This window comes from Labrus bergylta, chromosome 3 (assembly GCF_963930695.1).
Source record: "Labrus bergylta chromosome 3, fLabBer1.1, whole genome shotgun sequence".
Taxonomy (NCBI): domain Eukaryota; kingdom Metazoa; phylum Chordata; class Actinopteri; order Labriformes; family Labridae; genus Labrus; species Labrus bergylta.
The window spans coordinates 32,747,715-32,762,277 of record NC_089197.1 but is presented as its reverse complement, the minus strand read 5'-3'; the positions used below and the strand labels follow the sequence as shown (position 1 = coordinate 32,762,277).

Genomic DNA, 14,563 nt, shown 5'->3' with positions numbered 1-14,563 from the left:
ACACACACACCGGGCAGTTAGCACCTCCACTGGCATGGTCCCATGTGATGTCATCAAAGACAGAAACCCAGGTGCTGATGGGAGAGGAAACGGTTTCTCTGGCTCTCCCTCGGCTCCTGGCACATAGCTGACAACTGATGACATCTCCCTTTTCATGCAATTATCCCCTTGACTTCAAAGTGAAAGTAGGGGAATCCCACCTCTCTCACACACACACACACACACACACACACACACACACACACACAGGCAGGATGATTACTGATGTCTTACTTAATTATTCTTCAGATGTGAATCTTTCAAGTAAGGGTGTTTTAAAATATGCTCCTTTTTTGGAATTGTCACATTATATGAAACCTGAGACTACATGTAGCAGTACTACTACTGCAAACTACTACTTCTTAATGGTACACATTAGTGAGACTTGCTCCCATTTTCCTGTGATGGCAAAGGCTCCAGGGCGGCTATCACTGGTTGAGTATTTAATCTCTTACCCAAAGATCGGGTGTATATCGTTAAGGACAAATGATGAACTTTCCCTGCGGCAAGACAGTGAACCCCAAATTGATCCTGCTGTTGTGTCAGTGGTGTGAGAATGGACAAGTTAATACTGATGGTCACTTTACATACAGCAGCAACCTTATTATTGTGTGAATGGGTGTGAATGTGTAGGTGTGACCTGCGGTGTTAAAAGCGCTTTGAGTAATCAGAAGACTAAAGAAGCGACCTACAAGCTGAAGTCCATTTACCATTTATCATAGCTGGCTTCATCTTGAAGGCCTTGAGGCTGCAGACAATAGGGATGATTGGCCTTGCTAATGACAGAGGGGCGTGTAAGCATTGGACTGCACCAATAGGAACAATTTCTCCGTACTATACTGCACAGTTTCAGATTTGAAGAATTGGAAGATTGGGAGCTAACAAAAATATTTACATGTCAACTCAGAAGCTATAAATAATCTTTTTTTGGTAAATACCTTTTACTCATATAGTCATGTTTGGGCTGAATTTTAATATAGAGGTTTTATAGAGTTTAATTATTGCGGTCCTTGATCAGTGGGAAGTTCTTTGTTTGCCCTGCTCAGCAATGGACAGGTAAGAGGCTATGAGGTTAAACTTGTGGGCTGGATCTGTCTTGCATGATTCGTTAAATGAGACACCAGGCTTTAAAGAACATTTTGTATACTTTTACTCTTCAAGGCCCTATATTTAAAAAAAATTAAAAAAATTAAAGGAAGATTAAACAAAATCATCCCCTGCCACTCGCTTGTGAATGTTCTTGACTATTACCAGCTGCTTTCACACAGCTTCTCACCCCAACTTTTGCAGAAAATTAATAAGGGGGCTGGCAGGAGAAAAAAAAATCCCTGAAGTCAGGGTTGAAAATGTAGTCGTTTGGTTGATGCATGTAGCTCAAACCGATCATTTTAGGCTATTGTCATGAGTTTAGTGCATGTCTGAATCGTGCTTTGGTCTCAGTTGAGGTGGTCTTGACTAAAACTTTAGAAACATGATTTTTTTTATTGTCTACTCTTTTTTATTCACCACATTCTGATATTCCACTTAATACATCAACTTGAAGTGCTCACTGCTCCATCACTAATGAAATAGTTTGAGTTTGTCCAGGAGACAAGCCAAGGAAGTTTCCAACTGTTGTGACGAGACCGAGTAGAAAGATGACTGGACGATCTTTTAATACGCTGTTTAATTCCCATTAGATACGGATTGGTGCTGCTCCAGGCTTTCACCGTATGTGGCAGGCTTCCCACAGACACACGCACACAAGCACGACGCATGCACTCACACATGTACACATGTCAACTGTCTATTGCCTCCTATTACAGGGCTGCTGCTATGTTATTGTGAGAAATCTCTCTGATCTGTATCAAAGTGAATCCTTCTTGTAGAGCCGCTGTGATGAGGCAGTATCTCTGTAAATCAACTTGCAGCAAACAACGCCACCAAAGATGACAGAGTTGTTTCATTTATAATGGAGTGAAGCTTTAGAGTCATCACAGTACCCCAACTCTGAGCGTGTTAATGGGTGCTTATTGGTATCATTGTCACATAATGCAGTGCTCAGCAAAAACTGAGAAGTTATTCTCAGCTGAAGACGATTAAAAACCATTTCCACAAAAATAAAACATTAAATCATCATTACTTTATAGTCGCAAGATGTCTGCTGTGATTTCCTGTTCATAGCGAATTTATCCTTGCATAAGGAACCAAAGAGTTTTTTGCAATGATGATGAATCCATCATTGTAAATTTCCCCATTGTGGGATAAATAAAGGATTATCTTATCTTATACAGTTTGAATCTGACACAGCGTTTTGCTCTTAAAGGAAGAATGTGCGACTTTTTGATCCAGTAGATGTTGCCCTTGAGCACCAGCATTGAAACTTAAACCTCGGCCATGAAGCCTCCGCTGTCCTCAAGCGACACACCTCCAACTTAAGAGTTTAGCTCAAGCAGTGGAAAAATTGTCCTTGGCTCGAGTTGCAATTGCCTGTCAGGCATTGTTAAATGGAGAACAGACTTGAGCTTGTTTAATGAATGACCATGATGTAAAAACGCTTACGTGCCATCCAAATAAGCAGTGAATATGTTATTCTTTTTTTCTTATAGTCCTTGACTAAAACAGCTTTTTACAACAATACAGCCGGCAGAGCTGTGCTTCTCGCTCATTTCTCAATTTCTTGATTCCTGCTATATTTATGTGTGAAACAGTGCACATTCCTCTTCTAAGGTACTAATCAAAGTATACCTTATATTGTTTGTACTGTGCATGCTATCCATGATCTACATACACACAAGACATGATTCACATTCAGCCTTTCATTTTACACTATGCTGGTTGATATGTGGTGTTCATGACATGTAGTCTGACTTTTTATTAAATGAAAAATGTAAGACACACTTTGCGAAAAAGTTTATCCTGCCTTAAGGGTCGTTCAGACGACAGTAAAGCTAACAGAAGTGCATCAAAGTTAGGGCGCATTGTAGGTCATTACTTGTGTTACCCCTCTAACGGGAGGCTTCTAACCTCGACACAAAACATAAACCGGTCATTTACAACTTTGTGTTAAAACATAAGCAGATCCCTGGACAAAAAAGTACTAAATACTTTAAACACATTAAAAGTATTATAAGTCTTTTGAATTGTAAAATGCTCAGCTCATTATCAATGCAAGATCACACCAACTGCAACAGTTGTAGAAATGTGTAAACAAACACCCAAAGAAGAAGTCATGTCAAAATAGATTTCATCAATGCTGAATACAGAATATATTCAGGTTGGCTTTGCAAATTTTCCCTGAGAAGTGTCAAATACATTTGATGATGTGATCTGACCATACACACAGAACACCATGCAACGTGGTAGAAAGAAATGCAGAGAAATACATGAAGGCCACAGTGCCGCAGTCGTGTGGGATTCTTCTAAATCTTTATCTTGAATGGCAGCTTGAGGTTTCCTGTGAAACACGTTGAGTCCCTCATGTGAGGCAGGCATTAAAACACATCTGTTGTTTTAGAAATATGTAGACACCATGTTTTTAATCCGCTCTCCAGTTACAGCCTGCGGTCATTAATACTGTACACAGATCGAAAAGTATATATCCAATTTTTTTAATTTGAGAGATTGTGTTCAGCCACAAAGCCACGGACTGACTCACTGTTTCCCTTTGGGGAGAGACATATTATTTTTATAAAATAACTCCATGGGAATCATACTGATATTTAAAGTTTGGCTGGTTTAGATTCACAGAACAGTACCTGAAACACCATTAGCAAATTAACTGTATTTTACTACTCTTAAAGCTTCTATAACAGCTCATTTTTAGCTCTGCCAGTACATTAATGTGACACAAACACACAGAAATCGACAGAAACTTTATCAATAATAAATAGGTCAACACTGAACTTTTTAAGTTTTAAATGTTTCCTCTCATGAAGTCCCAGAATATAAAACATTTTACCTCAGTTAGATCATTTAACTGAACCTGTTTAACGTTCGTTCAAACTGGATGTGTGGTGGCTGCATTATGGCTTTTCATCAGGCATGTTAATAACAAGTCAGAGCATTCAGACTGAAGGCGTGAGCAGCACATCTCACCATCTCTAGAACTAGAGAACAGGAGGTTCGCCCATTTCCACTCCCAGCCGGTCGCAGTTCTCATCCCAAAAAAGTGATATGACGGGAGCCAATTGAGCGTGACCTATAGTCATTGGCGCCCCAATATCAGCAAATATTTATGTAGTCATTGGTAGAATATTTCAAATTCATGATGAGCAACACATGTGCTCTTCAAATTAAAAGCTTAGTCCGGCATTTCTGTGAAGAAAGCCCCTTGTTTGTCCAGTGCTTTTATTCTGAGGTTGTTTGTTATTCAAGTTACTCTTAAGGCAATTTGTTGGGTTCCCCCCAAAGGGATATTTAAAGTAGGTCCATGCATTTGGAATCTCTATGATATCCGATGTGCCTGAAAAAAGTCCTCCCCTCCGTTATATTTTGGTCAGGAATTTGCAAGTACTTAAAACATTTTTTAACTTTGCTGTGGATTTCGAACACTGTACAGTGCGCTAGCTTAGCTAACAGGTCGATAACTAGCTAAAAGGCTCTTCATTTAAGTTGCCTATTTTGATTAAAGGCTTAATATGCAATTTTTCACACTTAAATGTAATAGAAATCAAGTATATCCTCTGAAAATAACTCTGTGAGTCATGACTGTCTACAATGGGTGTAACACCCGAGTCCCACTGTCTGTGATGTTTTCCGGGTCAATCTTCAGTTTGCTTACATCGCTAGGACGGCCGGCTGACTCCTCTCCTTGCGTATTAAAGTTGTTTAATTGAGGGACTAGAGAAAAGAAGAATAACATACTGTACTCACTGCTTAACTGTGTTTCTAGATCACGCTCATTTCAGGTAAATTTACATGCAGTGTGAAGATACGAGCATAATAAAGGTCGCTAGCATTAGCATGCTAACACAACAATGCAGCGCGAGTTGTTTTGGTTTCATGCTGGTGCTCAAGGGTGACATCTGCTGGATCAAAAAATCGCATAAACTGCCTTTAAGGCAGTTTATATAATTAAAGTTAAGTTTGAAAGATTGAAAACTGCGTTAGTGGGTTTCAAGGACAAATTCCCAATGAAGACCAGTTGGTGATTGAGGCCCAATGTTTCTTTCTCAAGGGTCAGATTAAAATAATTAAGCCAAAGCAGAATCGAAAATACAGCAGTTTCTCAAGTGTCCACTGGAGAATGGCTGCAAAAGCCACAGAAGTCTTATTAGAGCGGATGTTAAAATGCCTATTTTTACTGCAGAAATAAAGATGGGGTGATTTTTATTTGATGACACATCTGTTTTGATCGTATCAAGGGTAATGGCTTAATTCCACCAGATGCGTGGTCGGTCTGTCTCCGTTGCGGCAGCAGAGATGATAGGTTTTTACTTTTAATCAATGTGTGCATTTCCACTGGCTCCGCTGTCTTACGTCTTGCAGCCCGGAGCCCTTTGCAGCAGATACGCAAGCTTCTATTTTCGCCGGATGCTGGAGCATGACGCATACATTTAGAATAGATCGGGCAGGACGGGAAGAAAACATTAGCTTGTATTTACATGGTAAATACAAATTGGTTGATTAGTCTACTTTGTCCTGGAGAAGTCTGTGTGTATGTGCTAACATTTAATGTTGGTTATTCAAAAGCTGAATGTGTACGGCCAAGTATATGTCAGTGAAGAAGATGATGACAGACAAGCTAACGAAAGAAAATCAGAGCTGCTGTGAACCCCTTCCGTTATCTGCCCTCAAATAATAATAAGGAGCTTTAAATAATCCCTCATTGGACCAAAAATATTTACAAGTAGGACTATGCTGCTTAATCCTTTGATATCATTATCCTCTTTAAGAAGCAGGCAAGTCTGGGCTGGAGATAGGAGGAGGAGGCAGATTTAAAGAAATAACTTATCGTAGCTGCAGTGAAGTACCTATTACAGAAGAAAGCAGAGTTTGTCTTAAGTAGAAAAAAGTTGACATTGGACACTGGACTCTGTATATTCATTTGACAACAAAGGTTTGTTTCCTTAAAGTGCACAAGTAAAACAGAACTTTTTGGTGTGTGCGTGGAACGCATTTATCTGAGGGTGCACATATCATGTAAGCAGAGCAGCATTACCTCATTCCTTTCCCCGCAGGAGCTGCAGGTAATGGATAACAGAGTGTGCTTGTTTTGTGTCACGTTGGCCTCTGCCTGTCAAATGGCTTTACAAAGAAACAGGAAGGCATCAGATGACAGGTAATACAAGAGCTTATGTTCGGCAAAATCTCACAGTCAGCACTTTTCCATTCAAATCTAGCTCTTTTCAGGAATTGTTGAGCTCTTTAAAAAAAATAAAATCTGCCTCATGTTTATGGGTGAAGCGCTGTGGACAGCTGACTAGTGTAAGCCTTCAGGTCACCGAACAACAGCCTCTATGAAGTAAACACTAAACACACAGTAGGTAAAATCTGCCACTGTTTAGGTATATATATAAATATATCAGGAGTTGTGATGGCACATACAGGAAGAGGCTGAGGTATTTTCACATGAACAAAAAACTCCAGAACTGAAATTTAGGGGTGAGCAGTATAATTTGTTTTTTTTTAACCCTAACTCCACCTGGATGTTTTCTTGACAGCCACCTCTTAAAATGTGAAGTTGGGGGGGGGGGGGGAATCTTTCTAATATAGCAATAAGTAAGGTCTTTTACCTGCTTTTTGTAACATAACAATGAGTAAGGTCTTTTACCTGCTTTTTTTAACATAACAATGAGTAAGGTCTTTTACCTGCTTTTTTTAACATAACAATGAGTAAGGTCTTTTACCTGCTTTTTGTAACATAACAATGAATAAGGTCTTTTTACCTGCTTTTTGTAAAGTGTCTCGAGATAACACTTAGGAGTTGACGCTATACAAATAAAAATGTATTGAAATTGATTGATTGAAAAATCACCATAAGGGACAGGGGTGATGTCAATGTGATCAGGAAGTTTATTCTTAACTACTCATTCACTCTGAATATGTCCAAAGAAACAAGGTAGCTTTAATATAAAATCACAAACTGTCACAAAGTGTTGGACATGTTTCATTCGCCAGTTCTGCATCATCTTTTAAACATCCTGTAAATCCCCACCTTCTGACAGAGTTGGAGGCCAGTGACAGCAGAAACGAGAAAGTCTGCCCCAGTGGGTCACTTCAGAGCTGATGAGATAATCAGGTTAGACCAGGAGACATGCGGTTCTGTGTTTTCCACCGTGCTACAAAGCACAACGTGACAACAAGCAGCACTCATCTCACTTCATCTGGGGTACTCCGCCTGCCAATGTCCCTCCTGTCTGCCCCCCAAGCCCGACACTCTTCTCCATCCCAAACTCATCTCAGGCAACACTTTTGGCGCTGTCTGTTGTCCTGCCATCAGTGCAGGAACACCGGCTTGGCCCTGCATACTGGGATTTTCCGTAGTCAGCCCTGGTGTCCCTCTTGACCCTATCACCCCCAATACACCATCCTCTCACTGCAGGCCAAGTTAGGCCCCCTTGCTCTGTCCAACGTGACAGAGTGAAGGTCTGTAGCTGTGCTGTCATGGCACGGTAAAATAGGCTAATTGCATCTCGCGATGGCCTTTCTGTTACACCATAGATGCTGATTGATATGATTGCTGCCCTGACCTTGGCTTTCAAAAGGACTGATTGAACTCTGGCATTACATAAGATTAAAAGTGTTAGGATCCATTCTGTATAAGCTATAAACTATAAACCCTGATCCTAGCAACTTGCACACACTTTGACTTAAAATAAAGTATTGAAAGCCAATTCACAAGTCCTTCATTCAAGTGTGCATTTTAATCAGTGCTTCAAATTAATAGTTTAATGGCTTCAACAGTGCATTTGGAATCCCTGTAAAGATATCAATATTTAATTGCTAAGATTTATAAAAAAAACACTTGTGGCAGAAACAGGGGCACCAAAAATGCATGCAGACATGGGGAAACACCAAACCAAATGGCAGCTTCCAGTTGTCTACAGTATGAAATAAGTAATAGGACTAAAGCTTATGTGTAAGTAAACCTGCTTTCTTTCAAAGCATGGTAAGTAGGTTGAATATGGTCAAAGTACCTTCTGTGTCAGTTTCAAATGCCATAGCCCCTCATATGATACTTGTAGTGAGCAATTTTTACAAAACCAATATTGTGTAAAAAAAAAAAAGTCAGATGAGGGGCTGAATGTGGAAGCTATTTCGGATGTGTGCACAGCTAGAAGCAATAAACCAAGTCTATTGTTCTTCCAATTTGGATATCTCAATCCATTTATTCATACAGTTTTCGGTTATATCGAAACAGAGTGTAAAAACAACGTCCCACGGCGTCCACAATCAAAACAATCACCTGTCTGCTATCACCTGGAGCCTTGGCTTTAAGCACAGCATCTACCCAGGCTCCACATAGTGTCAACATGGAACCCACCCAAACACACACAAAGGAATATATAATGGTAAACAACTGGTGAAATCTAGAAGAACCACAAAAAGTTTGGTGGAGCCAAAGTAGCCGATATTCCATATGTCATTTTTCTTGTCAAATTTCATTTTAGTGTTGTAGAAAAGTGAGGCCATTTTCCTCAGCACATGTTAATGGAACCAGTCCTTGCTAACAATGCACATGATCCAATCCTCATTCTTCCTGGGATCATTTTCATCTCTTTGCTGGCTTTGCAAATCTTACAAATGTACTGACTATTCACGCTTGTACTCAACATTTTTCTTATATTTTTGGCAGGCTTTGTTTGTTTTTTGAGGCAATGTATGATCTCCATTGCTGGTTAGGTGGTAAGAGTGTGGTTGGCCCTCTTTCTTGCTTTGTCTGGTCTTTCTCTCTCTCTTCAGAGTTGCGAAAGACACTCTCTTCTTCCCCAGCCTCATCATCCTTAGCCACTACAGGGTCTCAGAAATTGTCCAAGAGGGAACTTTATTTTCCTGCATCATCAAAGCAGTCCAACAAATGGTCTTGTGTGTCTGTCTCATCACAGTTCCAAATGTGAGAAGGCACATCCTTGACTCCCAGTTCAATAAGAAGATTGTGGTACTCCTGGAACTGTTTCTTAATTGTTGTTGGGTTAATCCCTGATGCTGTTGCATTAGAAAGGGACTCTGGTTTCCTAGCTGAGGTCAAGACTGCGGAACTTCAAATTTTCAAATCAGGTCTGATCAGCCCCCCTTTTTTGCAGAAAATCCAGGAAAGACGTTTGCCTCTGCTTTTTGGTAGGCAAGCAACTGTATATCCTTCCTTCTGAGTGGAGAGAAAATTCTACCTCACTATTTCTAGATAGGGCTAGTTTGTGAAACTGAAGTATGCTTGTAGCCTTGTACCTGGAGATATATTTTTTTATCACGTTTCCTGCACACACAATCATGCAAAGTTGAGGAGTCGGTCCTGTGCCCCCCCTGCCCCCTTCATCCTTTGTTAACTCCCCTGGTTCTTCTCTCCTTTCTTTATCTCCTTTCTTGTCATGCCATTCTCATTTCTGCCATTGGTTTCTATAATATTTTCATATTTAGTATTAGTCTGTTACCCTGAAGTTGGCAAATTAACTATGCTAGCTTTGTATTTCTTTTTCAATGTAAGCAGTTAGCAATAGTGTTAACCAAACTACAGTACATATAAATTTAAATAAATCATTGTTCAAACATTTAGCTAGCTAACAAATTTTGAGGATATGTAAAAGTGGGGAACTCCATTCCTCCCCACAATGACTTAAATGGCTGTCCCAGTTTGCCAATAATACACTGTCCTAGTTTAATTGTGACAGTGTGAACATCAAATGAAAATGTGACTATTTTTTATTTTGATTCATTGTTACATTTTGTAAAATCTATCTATCTATCGTGGTTTCTTTTTAATTTAATAAATTATAGTCTTTTATAGAGTAAAATACAGAATAAATGGGGGACCTGCTTTATGGCATGATTGACAAGTTGCTTCCATGGCAACCTGTTAATCAGGATAGGAAGATAGCCATCCATTTAAACTGTTTTGTCCAATATGCTCACATCTGACCAAATAATCAATATAGCAAATGCCATTATGCCAATCGCAGAGCTCAGGGCTTAAAAAGTGAGGCCAACAGATAGTGTCTGCTTCTAAAACAGTAAATGTGTTGTATGTATAAAAAGTCAAAATACTGATACTGAAAGGATCGATATATCCTGAAATAAAATGTTGTTAAACGTGTTTTTGTCAATTATCTTGCCCTCAGCAGCTCTTACCTCTGTGGTTGCCTTTTTTTCTGCTAGATGTCAAAATGTGTTTCCAGAAACGGCAGAGAAATTGTGCTCCACAGTGAAGTGACAGCTGTATGCTATCTAACTGATAGTCATGTTGTCAGAATTGTAGCCTTCAAATGCTTCAACAAAGTGAAAGAAAACCGTTTTTTTTGTTGTTTCTTTTTCTAGTAACCAACAATCAGGAGCAGTGTTCGGGAGCAGTGTCAGAGGTGATGCAGGTTGCATGAATGTTCCAGTATCGGTCAGAGGAGAAGCTGTAGTAGTAGTAGCTCAGTCCACATCTGCCCAAGTGGTCAGAAGCCACAACTTCCCTTCTCCCCAAGAGAGCAACAGACAGACTCAGAGACAGATGGATGAACCAAAATTACAGCTCAACTGGCTTTTTGAGGATAAATATCTCTTGTAAAAATACACCAAGTATCCAGGAGCAGAAAAACCAGCAGGTTCACCCGGGCGCGACGGGGGGAAGGCACGATGGACTGCTGTATTTAGAACCCTTCTTCCGAGGGATAATCTCATCCATCTCTCTATGACGGCCGCACATGGATCTCAATTTGTGGCTTGTCTGACGAACCAAGAGTGGGAGAGACACCCTTTGATGTATTTATAAATATGTATTGCTTGTTTGTGAAATGCACCACAAAGTAGTGGGGAAGCAGAGAGTGTAATAGAACTTTTAACCATAGGTCGGTCATTTATTTTATGTTAAAGGGGACATATTATAAAAAAAAATCCACTTTTACAGTGCTTTGAACTTATATTTGGGTAACCTGAGTGTCTACCGACCCACAAAATGTGAAATAAATCCATTCAGTCCTTTGTTTGTGGTCTGCATAAGTCTTACAACACAGAAAAAAATACTCCGTTTCAAATTTGCTCTCCTTGTGATGTCACAGTGGGATTCTGGTAAAAAAAAAAAAAAAAAATCCCCTCACTTCCCTTTGTATCTCCACCACCAGCCTAGGGCAAAACTTTTGCTCAGGTCCGCCATTTTTATTCTCTCTACAGAGGAGTGATGTCTACTGGGAAAACTCAGGGGGGGTCATTGCATTTAAAGAGACACACACACCAAAATGAGGCGTTCTGAGAGAGCTGGTTTATACAGGGTCACAAACCTCCTCTGGTGCTTTATTCATGCTATATTTTGGCTAAAGAACAGCACAGATGTTTCATGTAGACCGCAGGGGACTATTTTAAAAGGTAGAAAAGGGGTTTACTATGTCCTCTCTAAAGGTTGTCTTGCTGACAACTATATGTTGAGAATTGAGGCCTAAAGTGCTGTATTAGGCAAACAATACATCTTTCACAAGCTTCAGTTGAATCAAGAAGATAGCTTAAGGCACACTGACGAGCTTAGGCCTCCATTGCTTCTTGCTAACATGACATTTTTTTGAAATCAGTCAAACCTTGATGCTTCACCAGGACATCTTTTGACTTAATTCCATGAAAAAGGATTACTCTTGAGAGCAGAAATCAAAATCCGAACATGTTGAAGTGTGAAGCCACTGACCCCTTCTATTTGAACTTGGGCCTCACTTTGTCCGCCCCTGTCCGCTCCACAAGCCTGATTCTCTTAAGTCACAAGCTGGAAATCCTCCCCTGTCTCTACCCTCCATGGCTGGACAATGGGCAAAGACAACCCTCCCGACATCCTGCCCTCCAAGGGGAGAGCTCTGGATTATTGTCTGCGATGTTGATTTATCCACATCTTCTCTCTTTTCATTAGTGTGTGGTGGTGGTTGTGTATGTGTGTGTATATCTCCTCTCTTTTCATTAGTGTGTGGTGGTGGTGGTGGTGTATTAGTTCGTACAGGCCAATTTGCTTTTCCAAAAGAAAAACACATAAGGAAATACAGGGAGAGAGAAGAGAGGACAAAAGACATAGGGCCTCAATGATGAAGTGACCTGAAGAGAGGTGAGATCATTTCAAATGGGATTACACACACACAAATGCACACACACACACCAGCTTCATTGTCCCTGACCCTACTAAACCTACACAATATGGAGCAGGATATTGCTGCTCCATGCACTCTTTTCACCATGTGGTCTCAAGCCTGCTGACTTAACAAAAGCTAAAGCTCAAGTTCTTTAAGGCTCAACAAGCAAAAGAAGTTCCTCTTAAGTCAGGGATAAAGTCAATCAGAAGGAGAAAACTTTCTGTGCATTCTTGAGATAAATTGCGGTAAAAAATGAAACTGTCAACAGGTGAAGAAGACATTGTTGCGATTTGTGTTTGCAGACAGATGCTATCCCAACGTGTTCTTCCCGACCCCAACCGGCTTTGGGCCGTGGGCCATGCACGGACAGATCATCAAACCTCTAGTTTCTTTGGCAGTAAGTTCTGCAGGACATTTAACTGAGGAGTTTGTTTTGTATCAATGAGATGATGTAACTCTTTGTGTCAAGTTGTATAAATGTTGAACAAAATATCAAAACATCAATCATGGGACTGATAGCATTTTGTTGTACAGCAAGCGAACTTATTACTCAGTTTCATGTTCATATATAAAACACATGCTTTTTGTAAGACAAAGTAGAATGTGATTGTTAAAGGTGCATCATTTCTAATGCGTATTGTCATGTGTTGGCAGTTGATAGGCAATCACACACTTTGTTAGGATAGTATGCTAACGAAGCTTGGTGCTGACAGGGAAAATGACTTCAAAAACATGAGCAGTACAGTGCTGACTTGTGCAAGAAGTGAACACATTGCCAACCTGAATTGAAGCTTGTGCTGCAAGGAAACAAAGCGCCAACTGTTAGCCTACCAGTGGCACACTAAACAAACAATGCACAGTGCTGTATTATCAATATAGCACCGCTCGGTTGAGTCCACATGGAAAGATTACGGTGCCGAGTTTGCCATTTGGAAGTTGTAAAAATGTTCACTTCTGCCACTCCATGTGGGCTCCACGTAGTATTTCAAAGTGATTAAGAATATAACATAGGGTTGACCTACTTCAAGATAGGCGTTTGAAGCACATCTTTGTTCACGTTATCCTCAAAAGGCAGTATTCCCACACATTCAGCCACATTACCTGCCACTCTTTGATGTCGGCATTTTTCCACGCTTGCTGTTATACAACATGAGGCATGCCAATATGACTGGATGGACTGCAGCCAGAGAAAACAGGGCTCAAAAACGCTGCAATAAACTACTGTCAAAACTAGCTTTTGCCCAAGTGCCAAAGATCAAGTCTTTGTATAAATGATCAGGTTCAAAGGATGGGGGTGTATTAGGAGAGGGCAAAACTTCCCGAAGAATATTAATGATGAAAGAATTTAAAGGTTCAAAATAAAAAACAGGTCGTGTTAGTCAGTGAAATCAGATTCAAGATGCTTCAAAGTCAGTTCATTCTAAAGGGAATGCTGCTGATTTATTACTGTTTGTTTGCGCCATGTGTTTAAGGCCACGTTCAATTCAAGTTAGCGTCAGTCAGTTTACACCCTAGTACTGCACAATCCAATGTTGATGAGAAATCAGTCCTTGATAATTATATGAGATCATAAAACTTGGTTGTGATAAGAGAATTATCATCATCACAACTTCCCAATACTTGTTGCAAGGGTCGATTCGATAGCCCAATAACTAATAACAGGGAGAATATCCACTGCAAGGACACAACAACATGTAACTATAGCAGTGGTCTGAGGTTATCTTGAGAGAAGTGCATACAGCTTTACAAAACTATTTCACACTCCAGCCTTCAGCTAAAAAGAAACCAGTTAGCCCGCCTCTGTATGGTTTGATACAATGGCTACGGCTAAGAGGTAAAGGACGACGACAGATACAGCTGCTGTAAGAAGAGAAATGGTGGATACAGTACATGTACGTGAGGGAGCCAATTTCTACAATTCTACAATTCACTTAGCAGATGCTTTTATCCAAAGCGACGTACATCAGAGAGTAAGTACAACACAACCAAGGATCTAGAAAAAAGGGAACAATGTCAGTAAGAGCAAACGATCAGCTTTGAGTCCGATTGGACACACAGGTGCTGACAGGAAGTGACCAGAGGCAAAGCACAACATTGAGGGCAGTTCTTGATAATCAGTATAGAAACCATCTTATAAGTCATCGTTATCAAACAAAAACCATCGTCATTACCATCATCATCATCAATGATATCAAGACCATCATCATTAAGTTAGTAGGTATTCATGAAAGAGCTGGGGCTTTAGATTTTCTTAAAGGTGCAGAGGGACTCTGCAAATCGAATGGAGTTTGGAAGTTCAT

General features: G+C 40.2%; 1 long non-coding RNA gene across 1 annotated transcript in view; it reads left to right on the top strand.

Annotated features, from left to right (window-relative positions):
• LOC136178606 (uncharacterized) overlaps window positions 1-11,436 on the top strand; it is a 33,235-nt gene extending 21,799 nt beyond the window's left edge. Inside the window, exon 3 of the long non-coding RNA XR_010665987.1 lies at window positions 10,492-11,436. This is a non-coding gene — a long non-coding RNA (uncharacterized lncRNA). The remainder of the gene's footprint in view (window positions 1-10,491) is intronic.
• The last annotated feature ends 3,127 nt before the right edge of the window (window positions 11,437-14,563 follow it).